The sequence below is a fragment of the Caretta caretta genome, chromosome 18 (assembly GCF_965140235.1).
Source record: "Caretta caretta isolate rCarCar2 chromosome 18, rCarCar1.hap1, whole genome shotgun sequence".
Taxonomy (NCBI): Eukaryota; Metazoa; Chordata; order Testudines; family Cheloniidae; genus Caretta; species Caretta caretta.
Window position 1 is genome coordinate 6524683 of NC_134223.1, and position 16091 is coordinate 6540773.

The 16091-nt window shown below is 49.3% G+C and overlaps 1 protein-coding gene across 3 annotated transcripts in view; it reads right to left on the reverse strand.

Moving 5' to 3' along the window:
• The window catches only part of FBXO42 (F-box protein 42), a 104690-nt gene extending 100769 nt beyond the window's left edge, over window positions 1-3921 (reverse strand). For all 3 annotated transcript variants that reach the window (XM_048824810.2, XM_048824808.2, XM_075120961.1), the window contains exon 1: window positions 3701-3921. The gene's annotated coding sequence lies outside the window, so the exon portion shown is untranslated. The remainder of the gene's footprint in view (window positions 1-3700) is intronic.
• Between the last annotated feature and the right edge of the window lie 12170 nt (window positions 3922-16091).

Consider the following 16091-nt stretch of genomic DNA (forward strand, 5'->3'; position numbering starts at 1 on the left):
TTCTGGAAAGGAAATTTTAATCCAGCTATTTGAGACTATATGCCAAACTTTGTTTTCTTAAGCCCATGTCCAATATCAGAAAGATGTTGTCTTTTAAAAGCCAATGAGACTATGAAATTCATCAGTGTTTACTAGTGTCATAAATTTGTTAGAGACATGAATCAATATCTTTGACAACTTTCTCTGATAACCAAATACAGGGGGAAAAGCTTCACACTGTCACAAAGGTGTGTTTATATAAACTGGTAACCTTGTTAAGCAACCCTCAGCAGCATAAATTATGCTGTGGAAGCAACATAAATTGGCAACTACCTCAGCTGACTACAGTGCAATTTAAGTTTAGTGAAGTTTTGAACACACATTTAAAAAAAACATTCATATTCTGGGAATGAGCTGATAATAATCCTCCTCTCTGCACACGAAATGTGTACCTTGTCCCCTGCCAACAGTTCACGTCACTCTTTCCACTTTAAACATATGAAAAGAAAATGTAAAACTAAATACAGTACAAAGCCAGACTGTTTTAATATTTTAATATTCTAACGAAAGGATTTCCAAATGCACCTCACCAGCAAAAAGCCAGAAACAAAAATAGCAGAAGTAGTATCCTCTAATACCGATTACCTAAAATCCTCCATCAAGTAAAATTTAATTCAGGCTCCTTCCTACCAATGAACAATTGAGATATTGTATTTTAACCACAGCTACAATGTTTGTGTCCACTTTGCGCATGAGCCTCATTCTTTAAAAAGGTTCTTTTACAACTTTCTTGAATTTTGAGAATAGAAAAATCCATTATTGGAGTTGACAATTTGTGGGCTAGCAAGAGAGTTTATTTATCGAGAGACAGTAAAGGCTGATGATAAAAAGCTCAGTTTTACTATTATACCTGCTGCCGTTAGAGTGTATGAGAGAGAAATGTCACACAGCACTGAAAACTGAATGCATCCGACGAAGTGAGCTATAGCTCACGAGAGCTTATGCTCAAATAAATTTGTTAGTCTCTAAGGTGCCACAAGTACTCCTTTTCTTTTTGCGTATACCTATTGTATGCAACAATGTAATCTCTTATTAAGAAAGAGGTCCCTACCCTTCCCCAAGCAAGGTCCAGGGACAAAACCCTACTAAGAATTCCAGCATCCCTTCCTCCCAAGAAGCTGGATTAGCATAACACTTCTCATCAAATACTGCCCCGAACCATGATGGTAAGCCTCCCCTAATATTTCAAGTCAGCATCTAGCTAACAGGTTTAGTCTTCTGATTAGCACATCAGATAAGTTTTTCATTCCCTGATTATAACCATTGTATTGTGATGTTGCATCAATTTGTCATGACAATGTAATGTCATCATGTAGATGTGACTTCATAATGCACACAATACTGGGGCATCGTACACGGATTCTTTCCAGCTCTGTGGTGCCATTAGGTGGCAAGATGGCTCTTAAAGGCTGAATACTGCTACTCTTAAGTTTAGAATTTAGGTTAGTAGTGGTATCTCAAGTGCAATCAACCACTCCTCTAGAAAGGACCATGATTTCTGCCCAGATCAAATCTGTTTTTCTCTGCCCAAATAAACAGTGTTTCTTTTGCAAGGTTCCACCATTTATTAGCCTGCAGTGTAAACAGTTCTCACTATGATAACTGAAGCCATTTTAATGCAAACAATGTGCCCATCAATAGGCATTAAGCAAGCCTCACAACAGAAGTCCCACAACTGAGTTAGTTTATAAGCAGGAAATAGTTACAGGTAACAAACTGATGCCATACACTACAGACATACATTTCAATATACCTTCATATACCTTTCGTTCTTTCCCCAACACCTCCAACAGCAGAGTTTGGGTCACAAAATCAGGAATGCTATGTGCCAATGTTCCACCCTCGGCCTCGGAGGCCACGAAAAAATAAACACCTGTTCTCAGATGGAATATGTTAGGATTTCAAATTTGAACTCATCTATGCAAAATACTTCAGCCAGTGAGGCTTGGTTTCATCTTGCTTACAGCAATACAATGTAATCCTCGTAAGAGCTATGCATTTTGAGGCAATCCCACCGAAGTAATACTATTCAGTTCATAGTTTAACAAAAAGCCCTTTTTCACTCATACCATCAGTGAAACAGACTACCAGAAGAAAGCCAGAGAAGGTGGATAATGTAAAGTAATACCCATGCTACCATCTCTTGCTGTTTATGTTATGTTCACCACTAGCATGAATACAATGTAAGCTTCCTAAATCCAACATATATCTCTCACAGACACCCAAGGCACAACATGCAGAGCCTCGTTTAGATTCTGAACTCACAACAAGTTCTCCATGGATCTGAAATATTTTCTTTGGACTCATCTTTATTTTTATACATATAAAATGCTATTTCTACTGGCAACTTCATTATAACACCAGCCTTGTTATGAAAAACACAAGTGAACGCAAGTTCTCTCAGTCCTGATTGTCTGGATCTGCATTATCTAAAATTCACGCTTTGTGCTGCATTGCTGAAGTTTGTGTTTTTTAATGAAATCCCAATTTTATGACAGCTTTGGCTGTCCCAAGACATTAGTACAGAGTTTAATGCCCTTCACAAAACCAGAACATATTGAAAGAAATCCCTTTTCTCAGAATGTGCTCTAACAATATCCCAGACAGTGAAAATACTGAGAAGAGAAACAAGCTTTTTCCTTATTCCTAAAATGGTGAAGTTGTAACATCCTCTTAGAAGTTAGTATTTAGTGAGTAATAAAAAGAAAACAAATGGGAATCTTAGTGCAACTGTTCCCCACACAAGCACTATGCTATGATGGAGCAGAACCATCCTCCCCTTCAGCATAGCAATCAGAATGGAAACTTAAAGAATCATGCCTTATATGTAGACTACTCTTGACTGACCAGAGTTTGGCAGCAGCTGTGGTGTGTAATCTGGAGCGTAACTCCCTCATCAGCATTATATCAAAGACAGCAAAAATACACAGCTTTCGTTAGACACAGAGAACTCAAGCGCTTCTCTAACGAACAGGATGGTCAGAGTCTCCAACTCTTGTCCCTGGATTTGCTGTTTAATCCCCCCTTCCAGACCTCCCTCCCTAAAAGCAGCCACCTTCACACCAGAACAGAACAGGTCTTTCCTGAGCACACTCCAGGGCTAGTTACTCTTCCCTCCCAGGAAAGAGCAGAGAACGCTGCAGGTGCTCCCACAACCACCTCCTCTCTCGGAGTCCTGCTGAGAGGCTGCAAGCCCCACTGCCCCCAAGTCTGGCGGCGGGAGGGGGGGGCGGCACAGAAAGCCGTAGCCCCTCCTCACCTCCCAGACAGGGAGCGGACATGTCTGCTCGGGTTTCCACTTCCCTGAATCAGAGCTGGGGTGGCGGGCAGGGAGCTGAGGGGTTCTCCCCACACCCCAGCGCCCCCAAGCAGAGCTCCTCACCCTTCCCTTCCCCCCACCCCAAGCTGAGGAACTAGCTCCCTTCTCATGGCCCCAGAGGCAGCTTCCCAGGCCCCCGTTCACATGGGGAGTCCCCCACTACAGGGAGACCCGATCCCCTCGCCGACCCCACCGTCGTTCGTGGGGGATCCCACCCGCAGCCCCGGGGGCTCCTCCCGCACTGGCTGTCGGGCCCCGCCATGCCCCGGCTCGCCTCACGCTCCCGGCCGAGCCCCCTCCCCCACGTCCCGGGGCGCCGCTCCACCCCCCGGCGGGACTCACCTCCCCGCCGCCGCCTCGCTCTCTCCAGGGCCCGGGGTAAAGGCAGGAGCCGGGGCCCTTCCCCCTGCTCCGCGGCCGCGCTGCCCAACCCCCTCAGAGCAGCGGGCACCGAGAGCCCGAGCCGCCCTCGGCCGCCGCCATCTTCGCTCCGCTCGGCAGCATCGCAACCACCAGCGCTCCAGTCCAGCCAGGAAGGGGAGAGCAGCGCGCAGGCGCGCGCCGGCCCGGTCACGTGACATGGGAGCGGCGGAAATCGTGTTCAGAAGGTCACGTGAGAAGAAGGACGGGAAATGCGCCATATTGAGAAGGTCACGCAAAGGGTAGCAGTCTGGGGGTCATACTGGGGAGGCTACACAGCTGCGAAACAGGCCAGTAGGAAGGTTTAACCAAACCGGGAGCCATATTGGGAAGGGAGAAAACGAATAACCATAAAGGACAGTCGCAGCACGGACACAAATGAGACAGGACAGACGCCATTATTGGAAGGTCAACGAAGAAGGACAGGCTGAGCGCCATATTTGGAAGGGCAGTTTTCGCACAGGAAGGGGAGTTGTTGTGATGTTGCAAAAGGCAAATGTAGGTAGTTAGAGTATGAGGGCAAGGAAAGGCGGCATATTGGAAAGGTCACTGAAGAGGGCGAATGCTGCCACCATATTGGGAAGGGCAATCTAAGCGGGACGTGAAAGGGGTGGGCGCCATGTTGAGAAGGGCAGTCATGGAGGGAGAGTGCCGATGCTGGGCACCATGTTTGGGAGGTCATTTGCAGACTAGAGAACGTGCCATTGCAGGCCCTGTCGCCCAGCCCTTTGCACCCTACGCTGGGTGCATCCTTTAGCCAGGCCCTTGACCAGCTCAGCAACATCCTGCATACACTTCAGAAACCCCTTTGCCTCAGCCAGGCTGTTTCCCCCAAGTCTCCCCTTCCCAACCCTCCCGCGTGCAGAGCAGGTAAAAGGTGTGAGGCTTGCTCCAGCCACCTCTTAGCCACAAGCACCCCAGGGACCATTGCTAACAAGGAGTCTGCTTCAGGCAGAGACCATGCCTGGGAAACCGCCCAAAGGGCCAGAGACTGGACAGGATCTTGAGCAAGTGAAAATAGGTGAGAACAGAAACATTCGGGCCACCTAAATTACAGCAGTCACTGCTATGGGAGGGAGGGAAAGTGTTAAGATTTTTCTTGAAAAGTTGAATGTGGATCTTCATACATTTTTTCCTCATGCCAATATATTTCCCGTAAGGGTATATACAGCGTTTATCATTTCTATACTTTAACGCTTAGATTTTATTAATGGCAACTTTCATGGTACGTAGCATTTGTAATGTAGCATCCTTAACCTATTGTTCACAAAGTTTTTGGTGTGTGAATTTCTTTTTCTTTAAAATTAGAATTATTACACAGAATTATCAAGGGCCAAAACCACTCCACAGCACCCAGGCCAAGTGTCATGGATTCACAGGCTCTGGTCTATGCCCCAGTCGGTAACCAGTCCCTTACGAATGACCCCTTTAGTGTGCTGGATCTCAAGGACCCACATGTTTCTACAGGTACAGGCCCATGGCCACCAAGACTGGGCCTTCGGGCCCCAGCAATCCCTGTTTCTCCCCCTGGCTCCCTGCAGTGAATCCAGCTGAACCAGATGCCTGGAGCAGGCTTGTCCTGGGCCCCTTCAGGGCACAATGCTCTCAGTGAGTGTTGGCAGTGGCAGCCTTTCCAAAACAAGGTAACAATGTATTAGTGACCTGGCTACAGAAGCTTACAGTCCTTAGGTTATCACAGAGAGACAAAGGTTAAATACAGTTCATCCTGGCCAAGCCAGTGCAATGAAGGCTGTTATCAGCTCCATCTGACTCTGTGGCCTTAGTTCCGAATGTGAATGCTGGGTGCCTCCAAAGGACAGCCCTTACTCCAACTGTTTGACACTTTTTCCATCTGTTCTCCAGCTGAGGTCACATGTCCCTTCTCCTAGGGTTTCTTGTGTTGATTGTTCAGTCATTGGGGGGTCTCGTTATCGCTGGATCCTCTATTGATCTGTGTTGTTCTCAACCAGCTCTGGAATGACCCAGTCATTCCACCTAGACAGCTAGGACGGACAGACGCACGCGCGCACACACACACTCACACTCACTTCCAGCACTGGTGTTCATCCTTTCACATCCATTGGGTAGCGATGCACAGTACAGTGGGGAACTGAGGCATGCAAAGGATTCATACAAATATTACAGAAAATGTAACCACTCCTCAGCACCCAGGCCAAGTATCACAACTGGGCAGTGACGAGATCCGTAGTGGGGAAAGAATTGTGCTCCCAAGCCCTTAACATGGCAGTGATACCCCTCCACTGAGACTGTTCCAGCCATTAGTGTTGTTCAGTCCTTCCACCACATGTACAGCAGCAGATCACCTGAACCTGTCCGTGAGCCACCTAAATAGGCCTTATGGACGGTTGCTCAGAGAAACCCTGTGGACCTGGGCTCTGCAACACTGAAGCACAGAAGTAGCAGAATGGGACTGTGGGGAGTGTGAGCTAGTGCCCTGCAATGGAAATATAGTGGGGCTGATCTGTGTTTCCACCCCATGTGTCATTCCCTGTCAACTGTGTGCAAGTGGTGGGGGGAGAGGCAGTGGTGGAAGCAGGACCCGGGAGGGGCTGGAGCATCCACCACGGCGCACAGGATCAGGCTGGAGCACAGGTAGGAACCCTCCCGCTCTGCCAAGTCTCAATAGTTCCCCTTGCTCCCCATGCAGAGCACCCATCCCACTCCTCCTCCTCTCTGTGATACCCCAACGCTCCTCTGCCCCAGACTCCCCATGCAGAGCACCACCACTCTGCCCCCTCATTCAAAGCAAGTTTCCACTCACTGCCTCTACTGAGGCACATGCCTGCAGAGGTGAGGGCCAGGACTTGCTTCAGGGCATAAATACACTTTATTCCCCAATATTGATGTGCATATACTTCAGCATATAAAGTACTATGGGGACGAGTCTTAGAGTAAAATATTTCAAAGCATCTAAGTGACTTGGGAGCCTGGGTCCCATTTTCCCAGTACCTAAGTCACTTAGGTGCTTTTGAACATTTTACCCTCAGTCATTAGAATAAGTTTTACTGTATGTGCTGGACATAGGCATTACATAGGGACGCTCCCCTCCTCCATCACTCCTAAGGGATCAGGGGGGATACAAGGGCAAAAAAGAGGGCTGGGGCCCCCTCCAAGATAACACTGGTGGAAGCCGCTGAGGTCCTAAATCTGAGCCTGTAAGCAAGCAAACAGAGCAGCTCCCAAGGACATTCTCAGCTGTTTTATTGCCCAGCACACACACATCTGTTCTGGATTCTTTTTTTAAAACATGCCTGAGAACATTTCAGTTCCTTCTGGAAAGGCACAGAAGCAGCCTAATGTTGCCCTTGGAGATCAGCACCTCCACCAATGCTGCATCCCTCCTCCCCCGCAACGGCATGCAATGCATTGCACATGCTTTCTGTCCGAGAGGCAACTGAGTCAGGCTGACCTTTATGCACAAATAGCCGTGTGGACAGCTGGAAGGTATTCACAGCCTCTCTCAGTCCTGCTACGGCTTGCAGAAGCTTTTGCTTCAACGCATGGCATCATACTGCTGAATTAGGTTCTGCCCAAAAGATGCAGAGGCTTTGCACTGCAATATCTTTTCCTCCCACAGGCTGGATGTTTTGTTGGCATAACCTTCCAGAGGAGAGGATGACTGTACTGGCCACCCCTGAGAGCACGCAGAGAGAGTGAGACTGCAGATTCAGCTGCGTGGGGTGGGGGCTGCTGAAAGAGGGTGTCAGACAAGGGATCTAAGGAGGAGTGTAGAACCTAACCATGTTCAGGAGGCTTTTAGGTGGAGTTCGTAGGATGCTAGTCGCCATCTGCTAGTACATTGGCGTAATTGCATTCAGCTGCCTTTCATCAGGTTTTGGGGAGAGTTGAGGAGATGGTCCCAGGATGATGGAGATGAAAAGGAGCTTTTTGTAGGTGGCCAGGTTGAGGTATTGTTCCAGTAAGAATGTTTGCTTTCTAATGCTGCTGGGGGCAGTATAATGTTGTACATTTAAGTGTTGGGGGCCCTAGGGTCCTTGCATAGGAGTCTTTTTATGATGTAAATCTAAATAAATAAAATAAACCTAATGAGTTGCTCTGCAGTCACAAGCCACAGTAACAAATACAGCTTGAAAAGTGCCTGGCATTTACCTTTGGGAGCTCCTGCGAAAGGGAATGGACCAAGTTCATCCCTAGTGTAACTTGACTGATTTAAGGGGAGTTGCACTAGAGAGTTTTTCAGCCCATTATGTCTAATCTGCATACCAGAAGTTCAGGTGAGTCCGGTGAAACAACAGCAGGAGGCACAGAAGTGCCTTCAAATTGGGTTCTGTCCCCTGCACTTACAGCAGATGAACTCCACTCCCCCAGTTGTATGTAACACTACACCAGCCTTCTTAGAGCCCAGTGCTGGGAGGGGCTGAGTGACCAATTCCGCTTTGGCTTCAGCTCCCAGTGAAGTCATTCAGCACCTTGGCACGATGAGGGCAGGCCCTAAACGCCTTCCCTCCCCACACCCTAACCTGCATCCCAAGCGCTGGTAGAATTCAGGTTTGTTACCACTATTTGAATTAGTTAATTTTAAACCACTCTTCAAAGGGCTCATTTGAAACCTTGCCACCACTATACCATTGTCAGAGGGAAGTGGAGTAAATATAAGCTCCCTGGCTTTTATAGGTTATCTGTCCAGGAAACTGAAAGATTAGTGGTTTGTAGAATGTTACAGTGTGACAATTGCCCTCTTGGCTGACACAGTGGGACTGAACCACAGACCAACCTCTGGAGTTTAAATCCAGCTACTGTAGCTCACGGTTTGCAGCTCTATAGCGGAGGACTGTGACAATTCATATTGTGTGTGTGGACCAGCACAGAGGAGGAGCAAGAACATCAGACTAAAATGGACCTCCTGGGTCATCACAAGCAACTTCACCATATAATCCCTGTGGCACATACTCACCAGTGGCTTACACCACTATTTTCAAGATACTGCATAACTGTGTGGCACTGGGGTAATGTAATCTGTATTCTCCGACCAAAGGTGAGCAGTAGCTGCCACTGAAATCAATGAGAATTAAGCCTATCCTACAGCAGGGGGAGAAAATCAGGCCCTTTGTGACTTAAAAAGTGGTGTCTCAACAAGTGATATTGGCATCTTTCCCCCCATATTTTTGCTCCAAAATTTTGACTGTTGTTCAAACTCAAAGGAGAGTGGATCCTCAGAACTCCAGTCAAGTTGCACCTTCCAAGCAAAAGCCTCAAAGTATTGTACATATGTAATTAAGCTTCACAACACCCCTGCAAGGCAGATAAGCAGTAAAGAACCCGATCCAAAGCCTGTTTAAGTCCATGAGAGCTTTGGGAGTCTCTCAATTTGCTTCAATCATGCTCCTGTAGAGAGAGTACCATGTGCTTGATTATCACCAGATGTTTGAAGAGTGTGTACAGATATAGATGCAGCCTGGCAACACTAGGTCACCAGGTCTTTGATCTGTACTGACTGGCTATTTATCCCTGAGGATAGGGAACATATTGCCCTAGGAACACCATCTGGCCTGAGACCTGGCTATTTGAGATTAAAGGGGGTGACATCTCTCCCCATCTCATACTGCTGCAGTTGGGATCAGCAAAGGTGCAGCCTCTTGGATATAAGAGAGCAGGGCATTTTCCAAGAGGAGCCTTCACCCTTTGGCTACACTACAAAATTAAGTCAAATTTATAGAAGTTGATTTTTTAGAAATCAATTTTATACAGTCAATTGTGTGTGTCCCCACTTAAGACCATTAAGAAAGAAAGAAGTAGCCAGACTATGCTAACCTTCAGGGAAGGTTGCAAGGCCCTTCTTTATCCAGCCTTTTGGAGAGGGGATAGAAACTAGCAGTTTTTGGTAAGAGAGGTTTGGTAGTACTCACTCACCCTGGGTGACCCTCCCAGATGGGTCAGGGCAGGGTGTTGCAACTATCTTCAGCTCCAGCACTTCCCGCAGGCTATCAGCCTCCAGCCAGGTTCAGGCAAAACTGAATAATTCTTCTGCCCTGTCTTTTATCTGCTTACAAAGCATATCTCAGGGCTCCCTCCCACAGGGGCCTGCTCTGCCCCCTATGAGCCTCCCTCTATAGGAAACTCCCTCACCTGAGCTCCCTCAGGCTACTTATCAGGCCTAGCTCTGTCTCTTCTGGTTAGGAGGCCATTAGTTAATCAGGTACAGCACCTCACTAACTGGGGTTTTATCTCTTACCTTGCCCATGATGGGGGATAAGCTCCATCACGGCAGGACTGATTGGGTTGATTTAATCTACAGTTAATAATTTTTTGGGTTTGAGGTGAGGAGCAGCTGCCAATTCAATCTTTTTGATGTGGCTAATTAACTAATGACCAAGGCAGATAGGCCCAGATTTTTTATATGCCTAAAACCATTCAAATTCTGGGTTTTAGAGACTAGGGCAGGATCCTTGTGTGGACACTAAAAGGAATTAGATAACTAGCAGGGATTACTGTTTTATGCAGTGTAGTTGAAGCGAGTCAGTCCCCAGGATATGAGAGAGATAAGGTGGGGGAGGTCACATCTTTTAACGCTGGTCCAATAAAAGACACGACCCCCCCACACCTTGTCTCTCTAAGGGTTACCACTAGCAAACAAACGCTAGGATTAGTAGAAGTCAAGGTTGCAGGAGGACACACTTCATCCACTCAAAACTTTCTGAATCAGAATCCTTTCCATGCCATCAATGTCACTTAGGCCACGAACAAGGCTCTACATGAGTACTGACCTTGCTGTGTTTCTATAAATTCCCTGTTTTCTGAGGATATGTTGTTAGCCCATCACTGAAATCCAATCTGGGCTGCTTTTCGTCTGCTTGCTGCCCTTTGACCTCTCTGGCATAGGGAGTCCTCCCAGGAATTCAAACGCCCGCTGGCATAGTCTGAGCGTCATTGGAACACAGAAGCCTGCCCATCGCATCAAGGGGTACTCCCCAGGGATTGGCCCAAAATCTTGAAAGAATGGAAGTGCGTGAAGAGGAAAGACTTGTGCCTTTGTGCCCACTTTCACTTTGGGTACAATGCTATCGATAGCATACTCCAGCACTCCATCAGGCTTTCCTGTCCATCACCAACAGATACCCAAAAGCAACACATCCGCCAGCTCCCTTGTAACGATGCTGGTTCTGGTGGGACTCAACTGAGAGTGCCAATTCAGGACAAACAGCTAAAAGCAGGGTAGTTACAGCCCAAGGCTGGGGTTTTTCCACCCTAAGGCAAACCAAACCAGACAGACAGAGCAGACTTTGGTCTTACCCCACTGGCTAACCACAAGTCACACAAGCAATTCTCTTAGACATTCCAGTTTCCCAGTATCCCCACCAGTGCCACTCGTTATGGGGACAAATGGTTATGAAAACCGATACCCCAGTAAAAGAAAAAAAGGTTCTCTCGATCCCAAAGGACCAAGCACAGACCCAGGTCAATATACAAATCAGATCTTACCCACAAATCATGCTGTTGCCAATCCTTTAGAATCTAAAATCTAAAGGTTTATTCATACAAGGAAAAAGATACAGATGAGAGGTAAAATTGGTTAAATGGAAACAATTATATACAGGAATGGCAAAGTTCTTAGTTCAGGCTTGCAGCAGTGATGGAATAAACTGCAGGTTCAAATCCAGTCTCTGGAGAACACCCACAGCTGGGGTGGGTCTTTCAGTCCTTGGTTCAAAGCTTAGGTCCCTCCAGAGGTAAGAAGCAGGATTGAAGACCAGATGGAGGAGCTGCAGCAGCTTTTTATAGTCTCTTGCCATGTGGTCTCTCTTTCTTTGTCCCAAGGACAAGCTGCCCATCCCATGGCCTGGAAACACCTCAGAGTTCTGTCCATAGGCAGGTCTCTGCATGCCTTGCTGAGTCCCAAGGCCTGTCTGCCTTCTCTCAATGGGTCAGCTGTGTAGCTCATGGTCCTTAATGGGCCATCAAGCCAGCTAGGCTGAGCTGACACCAGCTTGTCTGGGGTGTCACCCAGAAGCATAGCACAAGTTTGAACTACAGACAGTATAGAGCCAATATTCATAACTTCAACTACAAAAATGATACACACATATAGACAGGATAATCAACAAACCATAACCTTGTCTTAGACACCTCATTTGGCCCCCTTTATATGATTTGGTGCCACTACAGGACGTTGGTTGCAACGATGATCTATACGGTCCCAGATTATGTCAATAACATCACATCCCTGTAATACAAAACTTTAACAGTGACATCATATGCTTTTATATCCCTTCTATCAACCGATCAGCCCAGCTGATGCACTTAGGAAGCTATTGTGCTTTACCATTGCTGAAGTTTTGCCTGAGAGTGCAAACCAGGGAATTTAGGGAGGCAGATGGGAGTTTGGCCACCTCTGCTCCTACAAAATGCCTTGGCAACTTCAACAGCCCCAAGGAGCCAGGACTTTGGAGTTACATCTCACCAATCGCACCACCGCAACTCTTAGGACTATCCTGGGGCATTAGTTCAACATTAACATACAGGAAAGGCGCCTGCCATCTATTAAATTGTCAGTCCCATTTTGCAGCACCAAGGTGCTTCTTGGATGCCTCTTATGCAAGTATTGGCCGAGCCCAAACCTGCCTACGTTGTGAGAGCTGATGGGTACCACAGGATAGGGTGGTGCGACTACTGGCAAACCAAAGGTTTCTGTCATTCCCAGCGCTGGTAATACCTATATTAGAGAGTGAGACAAAGGAGGTCTTTGCAATATGTTGCTGTGCTCTCAAGAAAGCAGCAGCTGCTGGAGGCAGTATTCATATAAGAGCAATTTGTTGGCTAAGGTGTTAACCATCAACAGAGCTCTGGAGATAATCTGCTTCTGTGGACTTTACAATGGTCTCTGTGGGCTCCGTCCAAGTTTGTTCTTCTTGATTTCTACAGCAGGCAAGGTCACTGCACACTCCTTTGCCCCTTGAGCTAATGGCGTAACTGTTAGCAGAAGTAGGTTGTCATCCTCTATGGGGACCGGCACTAGAGGGAGATGGAACAATTTGCCAGTGAGTCTCACAGGAAGTTGCTGACAGCAGAGGAATGGTGAGATTCCAGCATCTTGGATTTCATTCTCGGCTCTAGAGAGGAGTGCACTCTGGTGGGCACAGACTCTTCTGCCCATTCCCCACAAGCTTGACCCCTTCTGCCACATCCCCTTCAACCTGTCCCTGTCCCAGTCCTGTCTCCTCCCCACCCCTAACTCCTGGTCCAGCCCCATTCTCTTCACCAAGCCAGTCCCAGTCTCCACTCCTCAGGCTTTTCATCCTATTCCCAGACCTCTTGCCTGGAAAGTCCTAGTCTTACACCCCATCCTCATCTCCCTCACACTGTTACGAATTACACCTGAGAGGACATGCACACAACTGCTGCGAACTATACCTTGTAGGACACGCACACAAATGCTACAAATTACACCTGGTAGGACACGCACACAAATGCTGCAAATTATACCTGGTAGGACACGCATACCAATGCTGCGAATTATACCTGATAGGTCAAGCACAGTTCAAATCTAGGCTGAGGCACAGAAACAAAGTCCACAACTGCAGAGTTCCCAAAAGACACTAAGTTTATTACTCTCGAGCGTGGTGCCCCCCTGCTAGCCAGGAGGGGACCCTGAATACAGATTATACAAAGGTTATATACTTTTTAGCAAAGCATGTTGCCCTCGTGCATCAGAAACCTTAGCCAATAAACAAACCCTTGTCTTATCTACCACCTATCCCTGCTTGGTGCATTCCTCCTGCTATACCAGTATGTTAATTACACAGCATGGTCCTAAAGCCATGCATCAGTAACCTCAGGATTATCAGGATGGGAGGCCTCACATCAAGGCCAAGAGACAGGGAGTTAGAGACTGACAAAAACCAGATCCTGGGAGTCAAGGCAGGCTGGAGAAAAGGAGGAGGATTTTCAAAGGGATTCAGTATCTAAGGATCGCTCCTCCTGGTGTATGATGTGCTGGCATTTAAACTATGGTGGGCCCCAAACCAAAATGGAGTCACATGTGCTAACTTTTCCTTAACAACACCCAGCCCCCCACTATGCCCAGCTCCCAGCCCAGTCTCCTTCCCGAGCCATTACCAGTTGTTCACATCCTAAGTTCCCTGTCTCCACTCTCCTTGCCCATCCTATCCCAGTTTCCCTGTGCCTGGCTCATTGTCCGATCTATCTCCCTCCCCTCACAGCCTGCTTTTCACCCACCACCCCCATCACCAAAGTCTCCATCCCCACTGGCTCCTTGGTCCATCTCTTTGCCCAGCCAGTCCCAGTTCTCCTCCTACTCCCCGGGTCCTTGTCAGATTTATCTCCCCTCCCGACATGGTGACAGGTGTGTTCATGGGGCTGGCTGCCTGTTGTTACTTTGGGGACAGGTGTGTTCAGGGGCCTGCTGCCTGTGGCTTGGGGGGGAAGGACAGGTGTGTTCATGGGCTGGGGGGATGACGACAGGTGTGTTCATGGGCTGGGGGGGATGACGACAGGTGTGTTCATGGGCTGGGGGGATGACGACAGGTGTGTTCATGGGCTGGGGGGAAGGACAGGTGTGTTCATGGGCTGGGGGGATGACGACAGGTGTGTTCATGGGCTGGGGGGAAGGACAGGTGTGTTCATGGGCTGGGGGGATGACGACAGGTGTGTTCATGGGCTGGGGGGAAGGACAGGTGTGTTCATGGGCTGGGGGGGAAGACGACAGGTGTGTTCATGGGCTGGGGGGAAGGACAGGTGTGTTCATGGGCTGGGGGGATGACGACAGGTGTGTTCATGGGCTGGGGGGGAAGGACAGGTGTGTTCATGGGCTGGGGGGGATGACGACAGGTGTGTTCATGGGCTGGGGGGATGACGACAGGTGTGTTCATGGGCTGGGGGGGATGACGACAGGTGTGTTCATGGGCTGGGGGGAAGGACGACAGGTGTGTTCATGGGCTGGGGGGATGACGACAGGTGTGTTCATGGGCTGGGGGGGAAGGACAGGTGTGTTCATGGGCTGGGGGGGATGACGACAGGTGTGTTCATGGGCTGGGGGGATGACGACAGGTGTGTTCATGGGCTGGGGGGGAAGGACAGGTGTGTTCATGGGCTGGGGGGAAGGACAGGTGTGTTCATGGGCTGGGGGGGATGACGACAGGTGTGTTCATGGGCTGAGGGGAAGGACAGGTGTGTTCATGGGCTGGGGGGATGACGACAGGTGTGTTCATGGGCTGAGGGGAAGGACAGGTGTGTTCATGGGCTGGGGGGATGACGACAGGTGTGTTCATGGGCTGGGGGGGAAGGACAGGTGTGTTCATGGGCTGGGGGGGATGACGACAGGTGTGTTCATGGGCTGGGGGGATGACGACAGGTGTGTTCATGGGCTGAGGGGAAGGACAGGTGTGTTCATGGGCTGGGGGGATGACGACAGGTGTGTTCATGGGCTGGGGGGGAAGGACAGGTGTGTTCATGGGCTGAGGGGAAGGACAGGTGTGTTCATGGGCTGGGGGGGATGACGACAGGTGTGTTCATGGGCTGAGGGGAAGGACAGGTGTGTTCATGGGCTGGGGGGGATGACGACAGGTGTGTTCATGGGCTGGGGGGGAAGGACAGGTGTGTTCATGGGCTGAGGGGAAGGACAGGTGTGTTCATGGGCTGGGGGGGATGACGACAGGTGTGTTCATGGGCTGGGGGGGAAGGACAGGTGTGTTCATGGGCTGGGGGGGGATGACGACAGGTGTGTTCATGGGCTGGGGGGATGACGACAGGTGTGTTCATGGGCTGGGGGGGAAGGACAGGTGTGTTCATGGGCTGGGGGGGATGACGACAGGTGTGTTCATGGGCTGGGGGGGGATGACGACAGGTGTGTTCATGGGCTGGGGGGAAGGACAGGTGTGTTCATGGGCTGGGGGGATGACGACAGGTGTGTTCATGGGCCGGTTGCCTGTGGATGCGGGAGTTGGGGGGACAGGTGTGTTCATGGGCCAGGGGGTGTGTGACTGGTATGTTCATGGGCCAGCTGCCTGTGGCTGGGGACAGGTGTGTTCATGGGCTGGGGGGGATGACGACAGGTGTGTTCATGGGCTGGGGGGGATGACGACAGGTGTGTTCATGGGCTGGGGGGGGATGACGACAGGTGTGTTCATGGGCTGGGGGGGAAGGACAGGTGTGTTCATGGGCTGGGGGGGATGACGACAGGTGTGTTCATGGGCTGGGGGGATGACGACAGGTGTGTTCATGGGCTGGGGGGGAAGGACAGGTGTGTTCATGGGCTGGGGGGGATGACGACAGGTGTGTTCATGGGCTGGGGGGATGACGACAGGTGTGTTCATGG